Raw genomic sequence first — 8,354 nt, forward strand, 5'->3', positions numbered from 1 at the left:
CTAGACCTGGGAACAGTCAAATGTTTTTTCACTTGGATGGTTCTTGTTTGCTGATTGCCATTTTGCCTTATTGTATCTTGGTTTGCTTGAGCAGTGTTTTGTCTGTCTTACTAGCCTGCCTTTGCTAACATTGGAAACACAACTCTAGTTAAAGAGATATTGCTTGAGTTATCATCAACAGTGATACAAGGAAGATCTCCTAATTTTACCACTTGTGTACTGTGGGTGGGGAATAACAGATAAATAGATAACAGTTGTATGGTTATAACCTGTTTATTGTGATATTAAAAATAACACAATACTACTTCTAAGAATTTCATTTTTGTAGGCAGTAAGGTTTTGAGAATTTGGTCATGTTGTGTCTGTCTTTGGATTAGAAAACATGCTAAGAATATTTCTGGCATGATGCCAGTAAATGTTTGCTGCAAAGAAGTGATACTAAATCACATGACTGATACAAAGGCATAGTTGGAACTTTCCTCCCAACTAAGATATTGATTTGCAGTTGCTATCTATTCTTGTACTTGATATCTTTCAAGGTCCGTTTAATTTAACATCAATTGCACTAGCCAGAATTCTTTTGATTGTAGATCAACAGATATTTATTGTAGATGACCAGGCAGGTACATTTAGAGATGCAATTTGTTTCCATTGCAGTGGTAAATTTATAAGCTTATTAGATTTTTTTTGTGAGTGATAATCATGTCTATTAAGAAAAAGGAACACAAATATTATAGACATAAAGGGTAGGAAAGGATGCCTAATCAAAGTGATGAAGTGAAGTAGATGTCTGTAAGCCTTATTACTAAATTACCTAACCTCCTAGAAACATTTCCACTCAGACACGGCTGCACTTGGACCATTCAAATCAACTCCTGTCATATGTTAGAGAAAAATAAGTCCAGAAAGAGCACAAAGTCTAAATTTACAATAAACATGTACAGGAGTTAGCTGGAATTCTTCCATTCTGTCACAATCCCCATATCCTGAGCATTGAGGCAACAACATCATTGGTGTGAGCACAAGTATGTTGTGGAGACAAGGTAAATGAGTCTCATTATAAAACACAGTAGTAATGTGGATAATCTATGCTTTCTGTTAGTTACCTTATCAATAACAATAACAATATAATAAATCCTATACTTGCAGAGTGAATGGTTTTCTTAGTACTGCTAACCCATGTTCTGCTGTCAAACCTATTCACACTAATTTAGAAAATATTCCGTTTAGAATTTTAAATTCCTAATGAAAACTCGTTTCCCAAGTGCTTCTTTGTTTTAGAAAGGCAAGATTTAATACATGTAATTTTATTGAACTCAATCATTGTCACATTGGCATTCAGTACTATTCTGATGCACTTAATCATCAGTCTCTTCCTGATAAACACAAAAATGGGGAAATAGTTAATTTCCATGAAGACAGCTGTATAATTTCTGCCCATCTATTTTGAAGCCTATTTGGAATTCATTCTGCTTCATGAATATTATCGACAATCCATGATTCTCCTTCAATTTTCTTGTCATCCATGAGAACTGACAAGACTGGCTAACATCTCCTTCAATCTGTTGGTGGCTTTAAGGTATCTTGCTTTACAAGAATGCAATACAATTAAAATTTTGAGTTTGCTTTTATGGTCCACAATAAGAAAATATCCATTGCATTCTGCAACTGAATTTGCAAATTCCTAAGGTCTGTCAGTCCCAAATCTTTACCGAGCTTCTCCAGTGTCCTGTGATAACTTTGGCAGAGGATGAGCAAATTTCCTGGAGAAGTGGAGTAATTAGCTGACAAATGGATGCCACCCCAGATGTTTTGCAGAAGTTATGGTGGGACAGAGATTACGCCCCTTTGGCAGTTTTAGGACCATTGTCTGCACTGTGATTCAATTAGAGTCAACCTTGGGCTTCTTTGTATGCTTTTGCATTCCAGGACCAGCTTCAAAAAAAATATCCTTTGTATGTAATGTAACTATTGTCTCACTCATTTTAATTTTAAATAATATTGCCTGTAATTGATAACACATGACCCCCAGCTCTGCTACCCATTCTCTCGTTCTTGTGGCTTGTTCAACATTCTGTGCAGTGCTTTCCTTGACATACGTTAATTGTGGGGAACCTGACTGAAGAGTGCTTGAGAAGGTCTCCCTGTATTCCTGTAGGCATAAAACCCTGTAGTCAGCACAGCAGTTAATTCTGGTGAATCAAGACTTTGTGTAGCAACTGAAGTGCCCCCAGCTAGCAAAGGTCTTACCAAAGCATGAAAATTATGCTAAACATTTAGAAAGCTGTACATCACAATAAAGCATTGCATTAAATTTAAGTCACTATGAAGTAATGCACATTAATTACCTTTACCATTAATGCTTTAGGCTTTCTTTTTAACTGATGTGTCACTGTCTGTACACTAACAGGGATATTCAAACATTGGAGATAACTGAGGGAATACTTTTCACTTGCTTGTCAGTGGTTCTAATATAGAAGATCTGTGGAATGCAGAAAAATATATTTATCAATTTTTCAGAATTTATGCAGTTCTTTAAAGAAATTAGTGGCAGACAAACAAAAAACCCCTGAACAATGTTCACCCTCCAGGAGTGCTTTGCACTGAAGACTTAATTTACTGCTATTTCAGCAGTAAGTCAAGAAAGTCTTATTACAACAATGGGGTAGTTCTGACATGAGAAAACACATTTGATACTGAGGTGATTAGAATGGAGTTAATGCAGTACAATGCTTTAGCTCCTAATCAGGCAACCATCACAGTGGGTATCAGTACAGGGGTGTGTCTAAAATCTAAAAGGAAATTGATTGCTTCCTTCTATGATTTTCAGACTAAATGCTTGAAAATTGTTCAGATAACCTGGTAGTTAGTTTCTCAGTAGACATCTTAGAAAGTTGCTTTATTGTAAACTGTTTGGCTTTCCACGATGTTTGTTGATGCTAAGGGAACTCAATATCAGTTTGGCATGGTTAAATTGTCACTCAAAAATTGACTGCATTATTTGCACTGTACTAATTTCCTTATTTTGTATTTTACATCAAGTACAATATGTCTGAAAGGTGAATTATTCATAGAGGTATGGCATATAGATAAAAGAATGAAAAGAAATACAAGCAAAATAAATCGTGTACAGCCATTTCATGCACAGGCTAGCTATATTCTCCTGTGGCCTACACAGACTGCTGACTCTCTTCAAAGAAACAAAATAAATATTTGTTCCAGTAATGGAATCAAGATTTTAAGGATAAAGGGAACAAGAAGTGAATACATTTTCTGTGGGAACAAAATGGTTTGTGTACCACTAAGGCACGGATAAATCACTTGGGGAATACAACGAGTTAGAATTGTAAGTGAGGATTGATGTCCAGAACTTGCACATTTTTCATGATATCTATGAATTATATGACCTTCCTTCAGAATTAGATGTTATTTTACAGAGTATTTGATCAACTGAGTTTTTAAAGTTCCAGTTAGTATTTTTAATTTTTTCAATCCTTTTAGTGGTCCTTTAAGAACAAACATTCACATTATTTATATTAATGTCTGTTCACATTATACTAAGATATTGTGCAACTTCATCACTTAGATATTTTAAAATCACCTATACTCACGTTGTCAGTCATCCACAATGAACCAGCTATCTTTAAAGGTTACACATTGAAACAAGCAGTGCTTTTGTGATGAAGAAATAGCTGTGACTCTATCTTGCAATAAAACTAGATCCTGCAGTCCTGGTCTTGAGTCATGAGCCAGGGTGATCAGTAAATAGCAGGTCCCAGTGGTTTTAGAATCTGTTGAAGTTATCACTTGTTATAGTTCCTGATATGGTTGCTGGGTAAAGCACAAAACTAGTAAGATATGGACTGAGGATTGATCTCATCAAATTATGACCGAAGTGGAAAGTGCAGGAGGAACTTACATTTTGTTATAATTCTCATTCATTCCTTTGAAAAAAAATCATCTATACCCTGTTCTGATATCTGTTTCTGTGTCTTTCAATGTATTCTCATGGTACCAATATCAGTAAAATTGGAACTTTGAAAAACCTCTCCATTTGCAGTTTTTAAATATGATGAAGCCTAATAAGCATGTACAATGACTATGACTTAAAACATAATATTTACAAAGAGAGACTATAAGATGTGGGTTTGGTTATTTCCTTTAGTCTCCATTGTTAATGTTGATTTACACATAATTCTGCCCACTTTTACATTGAGCATATGCTATTGAAGTTGGTAGGATATCTAAGTGTAATTTAGCACTGATGGAATGAGTGCATAAATGGGCAGAACTTTGATGTGTCCCCTCAGGAATTGTTTGGCTAATCTGTGCACATCCACTTACTATTTTAAAGCTAGAGTTCTTCCATTTGTATTCTAAATTAAAAACAAAAAGATGAAAACAAAACCTGAAGGAGATGAACCTGTTGAATTTAAATTTATTTTAGTGAAAGTAAAAATGCTGGTGTTGCAAACTGCGTTTAATTATTTCACTGTGTAACTAATCATAATTCAGCTTAAACTAGGTTACTGAAAACTTATTAATGCATTTAGTCTGTCTGCCCAAGTGTCCTATGGATGTATTTATATAGTTGTTACAGATTTTGAATGCAAGAGTTTGAATTTTGTGTATACTTTCCATTGTCTTCACATTACAATAATGTCATATAGACAAGCTAATATATGTGATTATGAAACTACTGACACAGTAACTGTGTAATTTATTGTTGAAATAAACATATTGCTATGTACAATATTCAAGGCTTTTTTTGCTACTACTCATAAATGAGTCAGATGTTCGGGTGGGAGGAGGAGTGCAAATTTATCAAGCAGCATTAAATCAGGAATAAAAATTAAATACTGGGCAGGCCTGATAGCATGTATAGAGAGAGAAAAACAGTGTTCATATTTCAAGTTGAATATGACTGTGTTGGGGTTTGGAAAATGTGAACAATGGGTGCTCCCAGATCAGAAATGGCATATGACGCTCCCATTATTCCACTGGAAGGCAAGCAGCCTAGGTCAAATCTGGAAAGATTAACAGCTATATAGCAATGCAAGAATTTCTTCTTTCCAAACCAAATGTCTTTGCAACATCTTTGCATTTAAGCATTGATAGTTTTGATCTGTGACCCTGCAGACAGTAAGAGCAAGGTCAAACTAAAGTATTAAGAGACTACGTTACTTTTTGTCTGAACTAGATTACAGGTAATAATGACATACACAATTAACTTATTAGGTGGGCTTTTCTCACAAATGACTTTGCCATGTATTAGTTTCACACCACTCCATAACTACAGCTTGAAAGAGCATTCACATGTGGAGTATTTCCCAAAATGTCACCGTGGCTTTTGGTTCAAGGGTGAGAAGCGAAATTCTATTTTATTTAACCCAAAGATTTGGCTGCACTGCGAAAATTGTTAACTATAGTTGAATAATGAAAATACTCTCGATGTAAGCACACAAACTAACATTTGACCATTTTGCAAAACCTCGTGTTCAGATAAAAGGTGTGTAGAGCACAACTGGCTGAATGGAACCTGCAAGGGCACTAGCAAAGTAACTGACGTAGGGTCTTTTGTTATGTGATTTAATGACCATAACCATGAGTTTGTGTTAAAGTCAGACTGGTCAAGGAAAAGGCAAGGTCAAGAACTGTCTTCGGGTTTGGGCTTCTTTATAACATTCTATATTACATAATAAAATGAATTACGACAAGATATGATATTCAACAATATGCCAGCCTTTAATTTGACTGTTGCATTATTGAAGGATAATTCCATAAAGTCTACTATCTAATGCTAGTTGGTATTCTCCATATGCATCTCTGCATGTTTTCTTAACTCCACCCACACTATGCTATTTATACCTAGTGAGCAACTCCATGACATCATTTCAAGATTGCTTAGGTTCCTAAAGCCCTTACATGACAGAGGGTGGAGGCAAGAGTGCTTGCTTTCTCTGCGAGAATGGCTTCTTCCATGGGCAGCACTTCTAGAGCAGAACTGGAAGAATGTTGAAGAATGTGCAAGAGTGATGCCACAATCTGGAAGCTTATTTCAAAACTGGCCTCAAAGCCAAGTTGGCAATAGACTGAATTTGCATGGCTTCAGTTTGTTCTATCATGAAACCACCAAAGCGACCATGAAGCTCCTTCACACCTGGCTTCATCATGGTGCTGATGGAATTGACAATGTTAGACAACATCATAACCAGCACAAAGCTTTAAAAATGTTGTAGCTGGACTCTCACATGCTATGTGGCATGGCATACAAACTCTCTTGCAGGCTGTCTCGTGCATCAAGCAAAAGATCTTCACCATCCAATTGTGGGGCCGGACAAATGTGCCCTTAGTTTAGTGTCTTGCTCAATAAGAAGCACTTTTGACAGTGCATCATCAACTGGCCGACAGCTGAAACACAAATTCATTGTTCTTACTTTAACAGTTCTAGATAAGAACGGAAAGATTCCTTACATTGTAACCATATTCTTGTGGCAGATCTTCTGACTGACATCTATTGTAATCGCTTCACAAAGTTTCTTGAAATGTTGTTTGCGCTGCTTCCTGTTTCTTGCCAGGGAAAGGATCACTTCGAGTGAAAAGGTCACTCTTCTCAATGCAACTGCCTGCACCAAGCCCTCTAGCACAGCATGAGAGAACCTTAGTGCCCAGTGATTCCCTCTTTCAGTAATTCCTTCTAGAACCTATTGCACTATGCTTGCAGCCTTCAGGAAGTTTTGGGTACATTAAGGTAGTGACTGTACTCCTGATATTACCAGCATCACAGATAGAGCTGGCTGGTTGCATGCATGAGCCATACCTGCATTTCATTAATAACAGTGACTGAGAAAAAGTGAGGACTGCAGATGCTGAGTGGTCAGAGTTGAAAAGTATGGCGCTGGAAAAGCACAGCAGGTCAGCCAGCATCCAAGAAGCAGAGAGTCAACGTTTCAGGCATAAGCCTTCCATCACAAACTGCCAGAAAAATTCAGGACAAGGCATTTCAATCAACACCAAGTATATCAAATTGCCTGTTCAACTACTAACACCTACGTTACTAGTAGCATGCACTGCAATATTCAACTATCAACTCTTAAGCAAATGGAACCAATTTTTTTTAAGTACCTGCAAACACTCAAAAGGAGAGGAGAGATTGATTCTGAGACCTGTTATTGGACAGCATGGAAGAATTTAAGAATCCCTTGTGGGAGGCTTGATGGTAAGGGAACTCTAAAATTCTGTCAGGGACACTTTCACCATCTATCCAGACATGTGCCCTTGGCAGCACTATAATTTATCTAAAGTAATGCATCCAAATGCATGCCTGAGACCCATAAGTGACCAACTAATCATCATGTATCATTTTTCAGATGGTACAAGGAGGTTGGCAACAAGGTTGAGGCAGGGAGGGCTTGTGGTTGCCCAGATGGCTCACCTGCTCACATGAGAAACATAGAGCTGCCTCCTCCATTAGCCCCTCTCTTTTAAGGCCGTACCGCGTACTGAGGTATGCACTCCCTTGTCCTTGGGTGTCTCCTATCCTCTGACACCACATCATCTGCAGGAAGACTCGATTCTGGTGTATAAGATTATGTGGGGCATGGAAAGGTGGCTAGAAAGCAACTGTTCCCCTTAGTTGAAGGGTCAATAATAAGGGGCCACAATTTCAAGTTGGAAGTTCATAGGGGAATTGAGGGAAACAGTTTTTAACCAGGAGGGTGGTGGGATTTTGGAATGGACCACCTGGGAGGTTAGGTAAGGCAGATAACCTCATAACCTTTAAAAGGTATTTGGATCAGCATCTGAAACATCATAATGTAAGGCTGTGGGCTGGAAAGTGGGATGAGAGGAGATGTGGTGTAGTTTTGGTGGTACAGATTAAAATGGGCCAATGTACTGTATTATTCCAAGATATAGTTCCTAGAATCTCTATAGTGCAAATAGAAACCACTCTGAGGGTCTGCACAGACTCTCTGAAGAGCATCTGACAACCCCCCCCCTGCCCCACCCCCGAACTCTAACCCCATAACCCCACATTCACCATACCTAACCCACATAGCCTACATAATTCTGGACGCTGTGAGCAGGTTGGTATGGCCAATCCATCTAAATTGCACATTTTTGGATTGAGAGAGGAAACTGCAGCACCTAGAGGAAACCCACACAGGTATGGGGAGAATGTGCAAACTCCACAAAGTCACCCAAGGCTGGAATCAACCCTGGGTCCCTGGTGCTGTGAGGCAGCAGTGCCACCCTCAGTTCTTAGGAATAAAGGTATCAAAAGATATGAGAGAAAGCAAGAGCAGATTGTTGAATTGAATAGTCTGTCCTGATCATATTGAATGGTGAAGCAG

General features: G+C 37.9%; 1 protein-coding gene across 1 annotated transcript in view; it reads left to right on the top strand.

Annotated features, from left to right (window-relative positions):
* The window catches only part of sh3bgrl2 (SH3 domain binding glutamate-rich protein like 2), a 112,966-nt gene extending 108,211 nt beyond the window's left edge, over positions 1 to 4,755 (top strand). The window contains exon 4 of the mRNA XM_072553391.1: positions 1 to 4,755. This exon is cut by the window's left edge and continues 222 nt beyond it. The gene's annotated coding sequence lies outside the window, so the exon portion shown is untranslated.
* The last annotated feature ends 3,599 nt before the right edge of the window (positions 4,756 to 8,354 follow it).

Source organism: Chiloscyllium punctatum, chromosome 3 (assembly GCF_047496795.1).
Source record: "Chiloscyllium punctatum isolate Juve2018m chromosome 3, sChiPun1.3, whole genome shotgun sequence".
Lineage (NCBI taxonomy): Eukaryota > Metazoa > Chordata > Chondrichthyes > Orectolobiformes > Hemiscylliidae > Chiloscyllium > Chiloscyllium punctatum.